The sequence below is a fragment of the Phocoena phocoena genome, chromosome 6 (assembly GCF_963924675.1).
Source record: "Phocoena phocoena chromosome 6, mPhoPho1.1, whole genome shotgun sequence".
NCBI classification, from domain to species: domain Eukaryota; kingdom Metazoa; phylum Chordata; class Mammalia; order Artiodactyla; family Phocoenidae; genus Phocoena; species Phocoena phocoena.
In genome coordinates this window covers 104,599,373-104,613,991 of record NC_089224.1, presented here as the reverse complement: position 1 = coordinate 104,613,991, position 14,619 = coordinate 104,599,373, and the positions used below count along the sequence as shown (strand labels likewise).

The window sequence follows — 14,619 nt, the reverse complement described above, 5'->3', positions numbered from 1 at the left end:
CCGCCCAGCTGTGGGTTCTGGGGCAGATCAGACCTGCCCTGGGCCTCAGTTTCCCATTTGTAACTTGGGGTTAACAAGAGTCCCATCCTGGAGGGGTTGCTGTGATGAGTAAGTGAGGTGACGTCAGTGAAGGATGCAGCACACGGCCAGTGCTTGACTAACGTCAGCCAGCGCTTACTGCCGTGAAGCCCCAAAACATCCAATGAGAAACCCGAGCATCGCGTGGCACTTCCCGGGACCGTGCGAGCCTGCTCCCTCCTTCCTAGCATCTGCCACAGCTCTGCTCCGAGACTGCTCTCTCCCCCCATTGTCATGTCACATCAGTCCATAAATATTTAAACAACATGTCATCAGATTATTATAACATATGATCTATAGCACTGATGTGCTGCAGTTCTGCGCATTTGGGCTTCGTTTTCGGAATATCGAGACATAAAATATTTATATATTTAGCCAACCACGAGATCTCACATTCTGTCTCAAAATGCTGGGTGGTGGCAAGACGCTGAACTGAGAGGCAACGTGTGAAGGGGATGCCTTGTTCTCACGTCGGTTCCTGGGGCATCTGGATTGTTTCTGGTTCATTCCGGGGACGTCATTGTGTGGCCCGTGAACGGTGGCTGGCCGGGTTTATCGCAGCAAGCAGAGGGCCGGGACTAAAAAAACCCCATAAGACGGGGCAACAGTTCAAATCACTTGGGCTCTGTCATTTTCCTTTCTGTATCGCCATAGATCTGCGCATAGTAGGTGCTCTTAAACGTCTACTGGAAAACAAGTTAATTCACCTGCAGCCCACAGCACCACCCAATGGGCTGGCGTCCAGCAGGGATTCAGTCACATTTGCTCCCCTGTTTCATTCCATCCCCACTGCCCAGCACCAGGCCTGGCCCGGAGTGGGATCCAGTGAATGTTGCTGGATGAACGGCAATTGAAGGAATAAACGCGTGACCAGATAAATCACTTAATTAGCTAATAAATGAATGCGGGATAATGACTCTGGTCATGTCTGCTGGTCGGAATTATACTGTGTAAGACCCTCCTCCAGAGAAACAAAGGCTCTCCAGTAACCCGTAGTGGGTAGGCAAAGGGGTTTTCCTGGGTAATTAAATATCTCGATTGCTAACATTAGCACATCACAGTGACCATATGTCCTGGAATTTTCAGTACTATGCAGTTTCAAAGATGCCACCCCCTAAGCCATTCGAGCATCCAGGAACTTCTCACACACCAGCGACGAAACAGCTTCTTCCAAAACTGCCTCTCCTGTCCCCAAATGTCACTAAAATGCTTTTACAGACCACTGCTGTTTTGGGTGTTTGGAAACAGTGGTCATCGTGTGTCCAACCTAGAGATGATCGACATCTGACATCCTGGGAGGTCACAAAAGTATTCGCAAATTAAAGTTATTAGCTTGGAGTAAAAGTATTTTCTTTGTGTGTTCCCCAAATGCCATGCTGTCACCGTCAAGAGCTGGCATGCCCCACCTTTGTCCCCAGCCTCTGCATAAAAAATCCAGTCTTCATTTCCTCTTGGGTTGGCTGAGGCTGGCATTTAAAACAAACACAAAAGGCCACTAAAATTCCTGAGGGAGACGAACAAAGGAAATGCACACGCACTGAGTCAGGCACGCCAAGTCCATGCTTGAGATCCCGGTGTAACTAAATCCGGCTGGACTTGGCTGGACCCGCCAAATGCATGGGGTGGGCTCCCTGTCTGTCTGCCATGTGCTGCCCAGTGGTCCTGCCACCTGGGCACCCACACTGGTGGTCCACCAAGGCCACACCAGCTAGGGAATCGTTTCCTCTTTCAACCCAGGATTCCCTGTTTTCTGGGCTGGGGCAGAATCTGGGCTCTTGTTCATTTGCTGCTTAGCAAATGTCTGTCCCCAGAGGTGGCGTGGGAGACTTAACCCCTTCCCCTTCCCTGAGCAACCCCCCCAAAGATATGCCCTCTAAAAAATAAGCGTGGTTTACAGACAATGCAGCATTAAGACATGGCACCCACCAAATCCTACCCAAAGCCCCTCCTCTACAGACTTCAGGAGGTACCTCTGCAGAAAAGGGGCAAAGGAGGGAGACCCCTGTAACTCTGGGAGGTAACCTCCGTGTTTAGGTTCCTCCTACTTGGAATAATCCAAGGACAAGTCTTTCTCTCAGAAAACTTCTCTACACAGGGGAGGGTCCGTCGGGCACAACTCAGCCTTTTGCTGGCCACTGGGAGGAATGAAGAGGGGGTGCTTGCAGCCAGTCGAGTTTGCCACCAGCTTCAGTAAGTCCATAGAAACATTCTTCAAGGATCCTGTCACTTACCCACTTAAAACTTTCCATTCATTCAACAACTATTAATTGAGCACCTGTGTGCCAGGCACGGTACTGGACACTGAGGTATAGCTGTGGTCCACAGACCAACTCTTACCCTCATGGAGCTCACATTCCAGTCTGGGAGGCAGATAACAAACACACGACGTCAGGGATGGATAAGGGCCCTGAAGAAAAATAAAGCTGGGCCAGGGAATGGGGAGTGAAGGACGTGGGATTAATTTTGACAGAGTGGGGATGGTGGGGTCTCTTTGGAGAAGTGACTTTTGCAGTGTCCCTATGAAGGCTAGGAACAAGTCATGGGAAGATTAGGAGGAAAAGGATTTCAGGGAACAGCAAGTACAAAGGCCCTGAGGTGGGAGTATGCTTGGCATGTTTGAGGAAAGGTAAGGAGGCTGGGGTGGAGTGAGTGAGGGGGAGACTGCTGAAAAGTAAGGCTGCAGAAGTAGCAGAGGCCCCACTGCTCTTGCAATAAAGACCAAAGCTCACAGATCCTGGGGGGCCTTGGCAGCCTCCTCTCCCACTATTTGCCCCCTTGGTTCATACTTTTTCTCCCAGCTGCCTAGGAGGCCCTCGGCCTGGCCTGGCCACCAACGACAGCCCACACAACGGGCACTTCCGGAGGGCAGCCTTCAGACCGGACCCCAGGACACAGGTTTCTCACAACCCTAAGGCTTATGGTGAATAGCTCCATATAGCCTGGATTCTTTATGTCTGTTTCTCTGTCCATTAAATGGGCATAATGGTACCTGTGTCACAGAACTGCAGGAGGATGGAGTGAGTTAATCCATGTAAAGGGTTAGAACAGAATGTAACATGTGGTGAGTGCCTGGTACAAAGGCTCTATTGAAGGGTCCAAAGGCTGAGAAAGTGGTAGGAAGTTCCTGGCTTCGCACTGCTTGGGGTCTGCCTGCAGCACAGGACCGCAGTCTGGCTCCCAGCTTCCCATCCCACGGCCCCACCTACCCACTCACGCTGTGGGCTACCTGCCCTTCACTCCAGCCTTTTCGGGCCTCCAGGCCTCCAGCACCTTGCCTGGCAAATCTCATGTCTCCCTCAAGGCTGAGGAGTCCCTCCCTCCTGGAAGCCCTCCCACTTCCCCAGAGAGTGAATCCCAAAAGGTGCCTGCTGCAAACTGTTCACAAGCACCTACAACGGGGTCATGACACAACTTCTGCAGCTACAGGTGGTGGGTGGGACCATTAGAGGGTCTCTGTGACAGCACCCAGCATAATGCCTGACTCAGAATGTCAGGACGTATTTCTTGAGTGAATGAGCGGACAGATGACCACATAGCAGCCAGCAAGGGCATATCTGGTTAACAAAATGGAGTCCACTTAACCCAAACAACAGTAAATGGTCTGTGTTTCCGCACTGAACTGTTCACCCACGTTCTGGGCCCAGGTGCCACGAACCCAAGCCTTGGCCTGAAAGTTGGGAGAACGATCTGATTTCAGACACAGAACAGCCACAGCCTGCGTGGGAGACCTTAGGCTGGTCACAGTCTTTCTGTGGGCCTCATTCTTCCTATCTGTAAAATGGGAGGCTTTTAAGCTTTTATTTTTAAGCATCAGAAACTTTTCTTTTTTTTTTAATTTCTTTTTTATTTTTGGCTGTGTTGGGTCTTCCTTGCTGTGCGCGGGCTTTCTCTAGTTGCGGTGAGCGGGGGCTACTCTTTGTTGCGGTGCACAGGCTTCTCATTGCAGTGGCTTCTCTCTTTGAGGAGCACGGGCTCTACATGCGCTGGCTTCAGTAGTTGTGGCTCGTGGGCTCTAGAGCGCGGGCTCAGTAGTTGTGGAGCACGGGCTTAGTTGCTCCGTGGTATGTGGGATCTTCCTGGACCAGGGCTCGAACGTGTGTCTGCTGCATTGGCAGGCGGGTTCCTAACCAGTGCACCACCAGGGAAGCCCAGAAACTTTTCTTATAAAAATTTTTTTTCCAAATAAAATTAACCATTTTAAAGTAAAAATTAAGGGGCATTTAGTACATTCCCAATGTTGTGGAACCACAACCTCTACCTGGTTCCAAAACGTTTCCATCATCCCAGAAGGAAACCCTGTACCCGTTAAGCAGTGTCTCCCCATTCTCCCCTCCCCCACACCCCCGATAACCACCAATCTCCTTTCTGTCTCTAAGGATTTATAGACTCTGAACATTTCGTATAAGAACCTTTCTTAAAATGACACCTGAGCAAAACCTCCTTATATAAAACAGGAAGGAGGAGAAGGGCCGAGGCTGAAGACGGTAGGTTTATCTCTTCCCCTCCCCCTTCGGGGAGCTGACATCCCCCATCCTTAGTGGCCTTTCAGGGAAGGCTCTGATCCCAGACCCTTTCTTTTCAGAGTTCTAATCCTAAACTTGGGTTTCTAAGGCAAATCACCCCAAACGGTGCCCGAGAATCAAGGGCCTTGAGCCTGGCATTCCTGGCCCACTTGCCAGATGAGGAAGTAGAGGCTGGGCCCACATGAAGCCCTAGCCTGAGCTGACTGCTGGGGAGGTGCTGGATTCAAAGATCTCCAGAGCCCGCTGATGCTCTCCCCTCACCACACACACCAAGGTGGGGTCTCAGATGTGAAGAGCTGGCCAAAAGCCCACAGAAGCTACCTCACGAGGGCAGCCAGTCCCGGGGGACAAAGGTCACTCCTCTCCCTCGGGGAAGACAAGCCAGCCTGAGGGAGCCCCAGTAGCTTAGGGGGCGCCAAACACGCACAGTCTCCCTCAGCCCTCGCTGTGCAGACTCTCTGTGACGACCCTGTTGGTGGAGAGGGTCACCTGCTCACTTCCAACCAAGAACTGCCTGCCCCCGGCCCAGGTCTGCGACAGCCGCTCCGTCAGCACAGACCTCTGATGGGGCCAGTGCTGTGTAAATAATTAACAAAACATCTGCCTTGCTTAATAAAACACCGTGGCTGACACAGCTCTCGGGGCCTCCCAAGACCCTTCAACTCCAAGACGACGCACCAAAAACTTATAAGGCTCACTTTCCTTTCCGTGGGGCTGGCGGGGGGGCAGGGTAGACAGGAAAGCAAAATACTGATTTCTAAACATTTCCCTGAGATGCCCAGGGCTACCCTGACATTTAAATCTTGCCTCTTGGGACTTCCCTGGTGGCGCAGTGGTTAAGAATTGGCCTGCCAATGAAAGGGACACGGGTTCGAGCCCTGGTCTGGAAAGATCCCACATGCCGCGGAGCCACTAAGCCCGTGCGCCGCGACTACTGAGCCCGTGTGCCACAACTACTGAAGCCCGCGCGCCTAGAGGCCGTGCTCCACAACGAAGAGTAGCTCCCGCTTGCTGCAGCTAGAGAATGCCCGCGAGCAGCAATGAAGACCCAATGCAGCCAAAAACAAATAAATAAATTGATTAAAAAAAAAAAATCCTGCCTCTTTCCAAATTGTCATTGTCTCCTCCACTCTATTTTGAGGGTCATGGTCATCAAAAAGTGCTTCAGTGGCACCTACCTGGAGGGGCCCCCGACACCCCCCTTTTAACCTTGTTTCGGGCCTCAAGATACAGGGGCACTGAAAATGCTGCTGACAAAGAGATGACCTTCCCAGCCCTGTGACCCTGGGCGTGTCCTCAGTAATTAAATAGTTCCTAGTCTCTCACCAAGCACCCAGGTGCTGAGCATTTTGTATGCATTATTTTATTTAGTTCTTCCCTCGCACTTTATGAGGTCATAATACTGCTCCTGTCTTCTGGATGAGGAAACAGCCTCCCAGAGGTGAAGGACTTTTTCACAAGCGGCAGGTCTGGGCCTCGCACCTCACTCATTTGGATTGTGGGTGAGTGCCTTCCCCCTCTGGGCCTCAGTTTCCGTCCTGTAAAATGGGCGTGCAGCTCTTCTCTGGATGGCGAGCCTGCCGAATTCCTCACCTGCAGCTTGGACTGATCAGAGCTGAGGGTGGTTTGTATGGTAACTCCCTCCCTTTGCAGGTCTCTTCCCGACAATCCCCAATTTCAAAGACTTTGGGGACAATAAGGAACAAGAGAGGGCAGGCCTTGGGGAAAGGGGTCGAGTACAAATTCCACCTCCACTGCCCACTTGCTGTGAGAACAGGTCTGAGGGACTAAACCCTGTGGCCTCAACTACAACTCAGGGACCTCGGAACATTCTCCTTAAACAGCTCTCGGCTCTCCATTCACTAGGATCAAGCACTGCCCCCTCCCCCAGCCTAATTTTGAAGTGTGAGGGTTAAACAACTCCGGGAGACGCAGGCCCTGCAGGCTCTCAGTGGCAGCCTCCCTCCCCCTTCCCTTGTCGGAATTCCTTCACACTCTATGGAATTCTTACATAAAGCCCCTTTTTCTTTTCTGTGAGGTCACCATCATGCAGATGTCTAAGAGAAAGAAAGACTGGCTCCACATGGATCAAGGCCGTTGGAACTGAATGCGTTTCAGATCCCAGCTGGCCACCTTTCAATTCTGTAGGCCCCTCATTCAGCCCCCCTCACCCCCCAAAACAGAGCCAGCTACAGTGTTGAGTCGGGTTTGGGGTGCAGTGATCCTGCTGGTAGATGCCGAGAAGGCCTGGCTAGAAGACCCGGCCTTTGCCACCAGACCACCCGAGAAGTTGTCTGTGGAAAAATCCAGAATTGGAGACAACGGCAGAGGTTATGTATGAGGGTTTGTTTCCACACAAGTAAGTCTTGTTAGAGGGGCAGATGTCAAAACGCTAGATCACTCTCCAAGTTCAAGTTCCCGAATTAAACGTCACAGGAAATTACACCACCAACTGATTTGCCCAATGTCAGCTCCTGTCTGAGGAGGCCGTTGGTCTATTTCAGTTTGGGCCAAAGGAAGGGGCAGTGTGTATGCCACCCATCTCAGATAGGGATGGATGAAGCCACTGGCCTGCTTTTTTTCTCTTTAAGTTAACATTTTCCCAAAAGGCTATCTTGTCACTACCCAAGAATCAGAAGTGAGAAAACAGGCAACTACCAAAAGCCACCGAGGGTCTTTGGCCAAGCGTGGCCATCCTTCACCTTTCAAAGCAAATTCACAGACACCCAGGGGTGCTCAGACCACCCAGACAACCCCTCACTCCACAAGCACCCTTTCCCCAGAGCTCCAAGTTCTGACCACCATCTGAGGCGATGGCCAAGGAAAGGCCCATGGGCAAAACAGTTTCCTAAGAATGATGTCAGCAAAAAAAAAAAAAAAAAAAAAAAAAAGAGAGAGAGAGAGAGATAAAAATGTAGAAACAAGGACTATTTTTACCTCCCCAAATCACAGGCCAGACGGGAGAGAAATCCATCAATGCCAGAAATGCGGCTGGGCCTTCGCACAAGATCTATTATTTTACACCTTAAATTAACGCATCTCAAAGCAATTTGCAAATGTTCATCAATTTGCAGAACATACTTGCAAGGGAGAGAAATACCTTTATCTTTTCAACACCAAAGGACGCTCGCAGGAGCACCCCACACCCAAAACCACACAGGTCTTCACACACAACATTCCTTTCCAGTACAGTGTAGTATAAACCGTGATGTAAATGGAAATGAACGGGGAAGAGAGACAGGCACGGGACTGAAATGGTAAGGAAGTGACAAGAAGCCTACGTAGAAATGATGCTGTTGTCAGATATTCAGAACTGAGGGTCCGGGCCCGGGGAGGTAACTCGCCGTCATCAGGGGTCAGGACGCCGGGCTCTTCCTGAGGGCAGTGTCCTAGGTTGCTTCCACCCCACACAAGCCTGGAGGTGCCAACCCGTATTCAATCTCGGATGACTCACCAGGGCCCTCCACTCTCCACCCTCTACCTCCCTGGCTTGGTCTGACCCAAGAAGGTGAAGGGAATATTCTTCTCTTTTTGACAACTGTTTTTGACACTCCCCTTCTGAAACCAATTTTTGGCACTTTGAGAGGAAAGAAAAAATGTGAACTGTGGCCCTTTCTATCTGACAGCTCTGGCTCCTCTGTACCAGAGGGGCAAGTGTGGACGAGGAAGGATGGTAGTGCCTTCAGGAAGACCTCTCCCAGAAGTCTGGAGCCCAGCAGAGAACCCAGCGTGTCTTAATCCACAGCAGGACAAAGGCAGACAGACCTGGTTTAAAGTTAAGAACTTCAACTCTGGAATCAGAGATGTGGGTTTGGATCCTGACTTTGCCATGTGCCAGTTTATGACCCTGCCCAAGTTACTTAACTTCATCTTCCTCTCTGTTAAGATCAGGATAACAACCCCGAACATTCGCACTGTGCCAGACACATGGTACACAGCCGCTGTGACCTTCCAGGTTCGGTGGAGAGACTATGGGCTCTGCTCAGTCAAGCCTGGGTTCAAATCCAAGATCAACTGTATATTATCATGTGATCTTCAGCACGTGATTTAATCTCTCTGTGCCCTGGTGCCCTCACCTGTAAAACGGGCCTCGTGATCGTTCCCATCTCATGATGTTGGTGAGTGGACTGAGTGAAATAAGGCAATTAAAGCTTTTAGTACCGTGCCTGGCACATGGAATACCCTCCATAAATGGTGGCCATTAGCCATGGTGCATAACTTTCATAAAATTGTGCACATTTCATCGCTGAGCCTCACTTTTCTCATCTGTAAAATGGAGATAATAACCCCTACCTCACAGTGAAAATTAACTAAGTGTATGTACGTTTAAAGCACTCAGCACCCAGTCTGTGCACCTTCAGAAGGCAAATCCTGGTGCAATGGAAAGAGGATGGGCTTGAAGTCAGGCAGGTGATAGGATTCTGCTGCCACCTCCTCTCTGTGGTCCCAGGACACTGCTCGAACTCTCTGAGCCTTAATTTCCTTGTGCGTATAAAACCAGAAGCCACGCTCCACAGCCTGACTTTTGGGAGGATTGTGGCGCCCAGAACAGTGCCCGGCACACAGTGGGTGCTCCATAAATGTGAATTCCCCTCCCCTGCTCCTTCCTTGCTTGAAGCCTCCAGAAGTGCCATCTGGCAAAGCCAGGAGCTCTGTTTCTTGAACCCTGAACGGCCCTCTACCCAGACCAACCTGGGCTGCTGCTTAAGTCGGAGACTTTATTTTGCGGAGGTAGAAACTACTTTTTAGTCATTTCCGAAGCAGACGGGACGGCAGAGGCTGACAAACCGCAGGGACCATTTTAAATCCTGGGCCTTTCTTCTGGGAAGTTAGGCAAGAACCTTCCCAAATGTTTGCCCGTGGGGCTCTCTGCCAGGGAGTGACTCATCCACAGCTCCCCACAGGCATATTTTATTTGGGGGTGGGGGATTGAGGGAGGGCCTGGCCTTGCTGGGGGAGGAGAGGCAGCATTTCCAGCACACCCAGAGGTGGGTTTGGGTTTTTTTGTTTTTCATTTTTTAGGACAAAAAAGAAAAAGAATGTGGGTCTTTTTTGTTTCCTTCCAGGTTTTGTTTGCTAAAAGAAGACATCCAGAGTTCACTCAGTAAGCTGCTGCGTGGAGAACAGGCGCTTTCAGCCGGCTCTGCAGCCCTTTCAATGAAATTCTTCTTCCATTAACGCCACGGTTTTTAAAATGTCCCTCCAAGGTTCGCCTGCGCACACACTGAGCTCCTAAGACGACATGTTCCCCTCAGAAAGGCAAGCCAGATTTTGACAATCCAGAGGAACTAGGGAGCTCCAGAGACTCTAAAGTTTGCCTTAAAGCAATTAAGACTTTCGACTGCAGAGATTTTCAGCATTTATAAAGCACACCAAAAACTGTCAGTTAAAACATCAAGGACAGACGTCGGAAGACAGTGTCCAAAGCCTGCTGTGATCAATTTGTTACCGTCTTGGGGGCTCACACTTGGAGCCCAGGCTCGATACAAATAAATCAGATGAATATCTATCTACTTAGTAAGGCAGGCAGAGAGACACCCCCAGATACACAGACAAGTGTCCCTGGACCCCTGGTCTCCCCAGGGTCAGCCCCACCCTGGGCCTGGAGAAAGGGTTAAAATTCACCAGGGCCAGAGAGGGGCAAGAACAAAGCCAGGGGACACAGAAGAGTTTTTGGGAAAACTGAATACAGGTCCTCCAGTGCCAGGCCAAGAGGCTCCACCAGGCCCAGCGCAGCCCCAGCCCAGTCTGGAGCCCCTTGGAGGGTCCTGCCAGTGGTCCTGCCCAGGCCCGGCTGGGCTCTGCGATCTGACCTCTGGCCTCTCATTCACCAAAGAAAACCCAGCACCCACGGGGTGCCCACACCAGGCCTGCTTCTCTCCACGGGCTCCCCTGACATCCGGGCCAGCGGCGGGCACATCACGCAGTAGGCCTGGTGGGCGCAAAGGGGGGCCCTCAGCCTCCACAGCAAACATACTCGCATGCTCCTGTACACAAATTACACACTCACATCCACATATGTACACTTTTGCCCTCAAGGGCTCATAAATACACACAAAAATCACTTGTGAACGCTCCCACGTGTGCGCGCGCACACATACACCCAGAATCCACACATTCTCGGTCACAAAAATGAGATCCCACATGAAGCGCCTGGCGCATAGTAAACACTCAATAAATGGCTAAGTGGGAGCCATGCCCGCTTGCCCCGTACTCACTCACACCAAACTCCACCACCCCACCACGCCGACGCTCCGAGGTGCACACGCACCAACTCGGCCACAGGCACGCGCGCACTCCTGCGAACACACCAGGAGGGACAGATGGACACGCCGCCCACGCACGCTCGGACGCACGGCCGGGGACACACTCAGACACGCACGCTCACGCGCGTCCCGACCTCCCGCATGCACACCCGCCCGCTGTCCCCCGCGGAGCCTCGGGCGCGTGCGCGGGCACGCGCGTCCCGCTCGGCCCGAGAGTGGGTGGCTGCCCCGCGGCCCGGCCTCCGCCCCTTCCCCGGCCCGCGCCGGCCCGATCCGGTCGGGCCCCGGCCCCAGGCCACTCACCGGCTCGCGGGCGGGCTCGGCTGCCGTAGGGAGGACCGGCGCACGGTCGGCGGGAGCGGTGGGTCCCACACGAGTTGGCGGCGCCGCAGCTGCACGCTCGTCCGCTGGGTTCCGCCGCCGCCTGCGCGGGCCCGCGCGCGCGCTCCCGCCCCTCCCCGCCGCGGGGCCGCGCCGCCCCCTGCGCTCGTGCGCGCTGCCGCCACGCAAGCTTGGGGGGCGCCCGGGCGGCGCCCTCACCGAGGCCGGATCCCCTCACTCTCCCAAGCCCACTTAGCCGAGGACCCTCCCCATTTCAAAGCTGGGGAAACTGAGGCCCAGATCACACAGCGAGTCAGGTCCAGCATCTCCCCTTCTTCTCGGGCTCTAGACGCTTCGGGTCTGCAGTCAGTCAACCCCGTGGACCCCTCCCACGCATCTTTGCATACCCATCACCTAACTTTGCTCCTGTCACAACCCTGGAGATACTAAAATCGGTTAATCAACAAGCGCTTATTTTGCGCCTGCTGAATGCGGGCACTGAAGTAGGCTCCAAGAGTATCTCGCTGTGGTGAAGGCACTGCTCTCTGCCCTCGGAGGGCCAACGTCTCCTTATCTGGAGCTCCCCACTTCCTGTACACCCCAAGACCAGGAAGAATCAACGTGCAGAGGTTTCTGGAAGAAGTAAGACTCTGCTAATGAATGCTTAACACCCCCTCGAAGGAGACAGAGTCTGTATGGGGGCCCAAAGGCAGCAGCTCAGTTCCCTGCTTCACTTCCTAGGGGGACCCCACCCCCCAAAAGGGGATGCTCCTGGCCCAGACAGTTCCTGTTTCCACACTCGCTGCTTTTCCTCTACATGCAAAACTGTGCTGTGTCCTGCAGGAGGGCAGGAACCAGGGACTGACGCTGGCTGCCTGCCAGCTTGGTCACCGTGCTCTGCACAGGGGGATACCCACTGGGCCTGTTTGCCCAGTGAATGGACATGTTTCAGCTGGCTCGGATGTCTGACAATGATGACACCAACTGAACACCCACTGTGTGCCAGGCTCACGGCTGCACACTCTGCCTGCCTGGTGCTGTTCAGTCCCACAGCCATTATTTGAAGGAGACTTTATGCTGCTTTCGTGCCCATTTTACAGATGGGGTAAATGAGGCCTAGAACTGAAGCTTAGAGAAACAAATTCTCTTGCCCAAAGTCACCCAGCTGGTAAGTGGTTGAGCTAGAAACTGGACCACAGATGATCTGATTCCTGTGCCTGTGTGCTTAATTTAGGATGTGAACAGTAATGGTTCTGTGCTGCTGATACAAGAAGGGGCAGACGGGGCAGCAGCCCATCCAGAGGAGCCAGCCCTTCTACAAAGCGACAGGGATGAAATGGATCATTTTGCAAATTGGTTAGCCGTTAGTTGGGGATCTGATTACAGCCTCACCTCACATGATATACTTCACAATAAAGGCCAGATAGATTGAACAGTTAAATATAAAACATAAGCATTGCAGAAAACAAGAGGAAGTAATAGAAGTCCTGAGATTGTGTGACAGTCTTACTAGTAGGTGAGTGATATTGACTATATTTGTGCAGGAAACATTCATTCATTCATTCATTCATTCACTCGACACATACAGCACCTTCTATGGGTCAGATGCTATTCTAGGCACTGGGTTACAGTCATGAACAAAATACAGCCCAGACTCTCTTGGGGCTTCAATCTGGGGGTGGGAGCTGGGGGAAAAGAAAAGTATCTGGCATGGCAAGGAAAATAGGTTTGGTGGAGAAGATAAAGCAAGGAGTGGGGAGGAAAGCCCCCCAGGGGTGCTTTTTCATAGAGAGTGCTGGGAGAAGGCCTCTCTGATGAGGTGCCATTTGAACAGAGGGCCGTATGAGGGAGTGAGGGAAGAGGTCCTCTGTGTATAGGACAGGTTCGTGCTCCAAGAACCATCCTAGTACGCTACAGAGCAAGAACCTGAAATTCCTCTTTGAAGGGAACTTTGGGAGCAGTACCAGACCACCGAGGAAAGCAGCACTGGGACCCCCACGCGTGTCTGTATAAGAATCTACCATTTGTAAAGCCTGTTCCCAGCCTCACAGAGCCCCTGTAACAGGTACTCCCAGTGTCCTCATTTGCCATTTAGGAAACTGAGGCTCAGAGAGGTCAAGAAGTGTGTCACAGGTCACACAGCCAACCACCATCAGCACAGATGGGTCTGGCTGCAGGCCAGCTGTTGGCTGCTGCCGAGTGTTAGGGGACTGAAGAAGTCCTGGCCGCCCCCTTCCCTCCCTCTGGGACTATAATTCAGGAACAGGAGGGCCTAGGGCATCTGCTGTAGGCTTCTAGAGACAGGAGGGTGCAGCAGCAGGACTTGAGGGGTTGCGGGGGAGTCATCCCCACCCTGTTTTCCTGGCCTTCCTCTTCCTCACCTCCTACTTACTTCCCTCTGGCCTGGTCCCAGCCCCTGGTGACATGCTGGGGGAAAAATCAGGTTAAACTCTGCCCAGAGACCCTCCAAGTGCCCTGCACTACCCTCACTACCCTGGCCATGGCAGGGGTAGGTAGAGAGAAATGGTACAATGCAACCTGAGCCCCACTCAACTTTTGTTTTTAACGCAAAGCATTTTTCTGTGAGTCCCCAAATGAGTCACTGTTAAGAGGTGCTTTGCAAAACGACTCCCAGAATTAGAGTCAACATCTCCCCACACACAGTGCCTGACACTCCCTCCCACGGCATCTGTGAATCTTGTCTAGGAGAAAGGCTCTCTGTTCACCCCCAAGGGTTTCAGGATTAAGCCTGTGTCGTTTCATTATCTCTCTGCATTAGGGGAAGAGAAACTACTCTTGCTGGACACCTTCTCCATGCCGGGCTCTGCATTTTCCCAGCATCCCTCGAGGTGGGGATCAGGATTTCTGTTTTACAGATAAAGAAGCTGAGGCTCAGAGAAGGAAGCTGGTTTGGACCTGGGTTTACCAAAAGCTTATGTTGTTGTCAGTATTTTGGGGGAGTGGTAGTGGGGGGAGAGGAAGCCATAAAGTACTAGGATCACACCATGTTCTTTGAAGCCCCATTGTCCCAAATGTCCTCTTGCCAGCTTCCCGATGGTGGGCATTTTGGGGGGATGGTCTGGGTTTTCCAGGAACTCTTGTTTGTTCTTATCATCTGAGTGTGATTATTAATAGCACTCCTTTTCACTTCAAAAGTGTCTTGGTTTATTTGATAAACTTTAATTTAATTAAAGTTTAATTTAATTTAATTCAGATTTTACTTTATGAAATAGAGGCCTCTTGTCTGCTGGGCTCCTCTCCACCTCTTGATGTCTGTCTGTGTATCTGACCAAGAACTTTCACAAGAGTTTATGGGGATTTTCAGGAGCAGCAAACCCAGCTGGCTGGGAAGGGAGTCAGGACTGGAGTCAGGGCTCCCTTCCACCCCAGCTCTGCCCTTCGCTCCCTGTGTGACCCTGGGTCAGTTTCTT

General features: G+C 52.1%; 1 protein-coding gene across 1 annotated transcript in view; it reads right to left on the bottom strand.

Annotated features, from left to right (window-relative positions):
• NEK6 (NIMA related kinase 6) overlaps positions 1 to 11,280 on the bottom strand; it is an 85,481-nt gene extending 74,201 nt beyond the window's left edge. The window contains exon 1 of the mRNA XM_065878449.1: positions 11,171 to 11,280. The gene's annotated coding sequence lies outside the window, so the exon portion shown is untranslated. The remainder of the gene's footprint in view (positions 1 to 11,170) is intronic.
• Between the last annotated feature and the right edge of the window lie 3,339 nt (positions 11,281 to 14,619).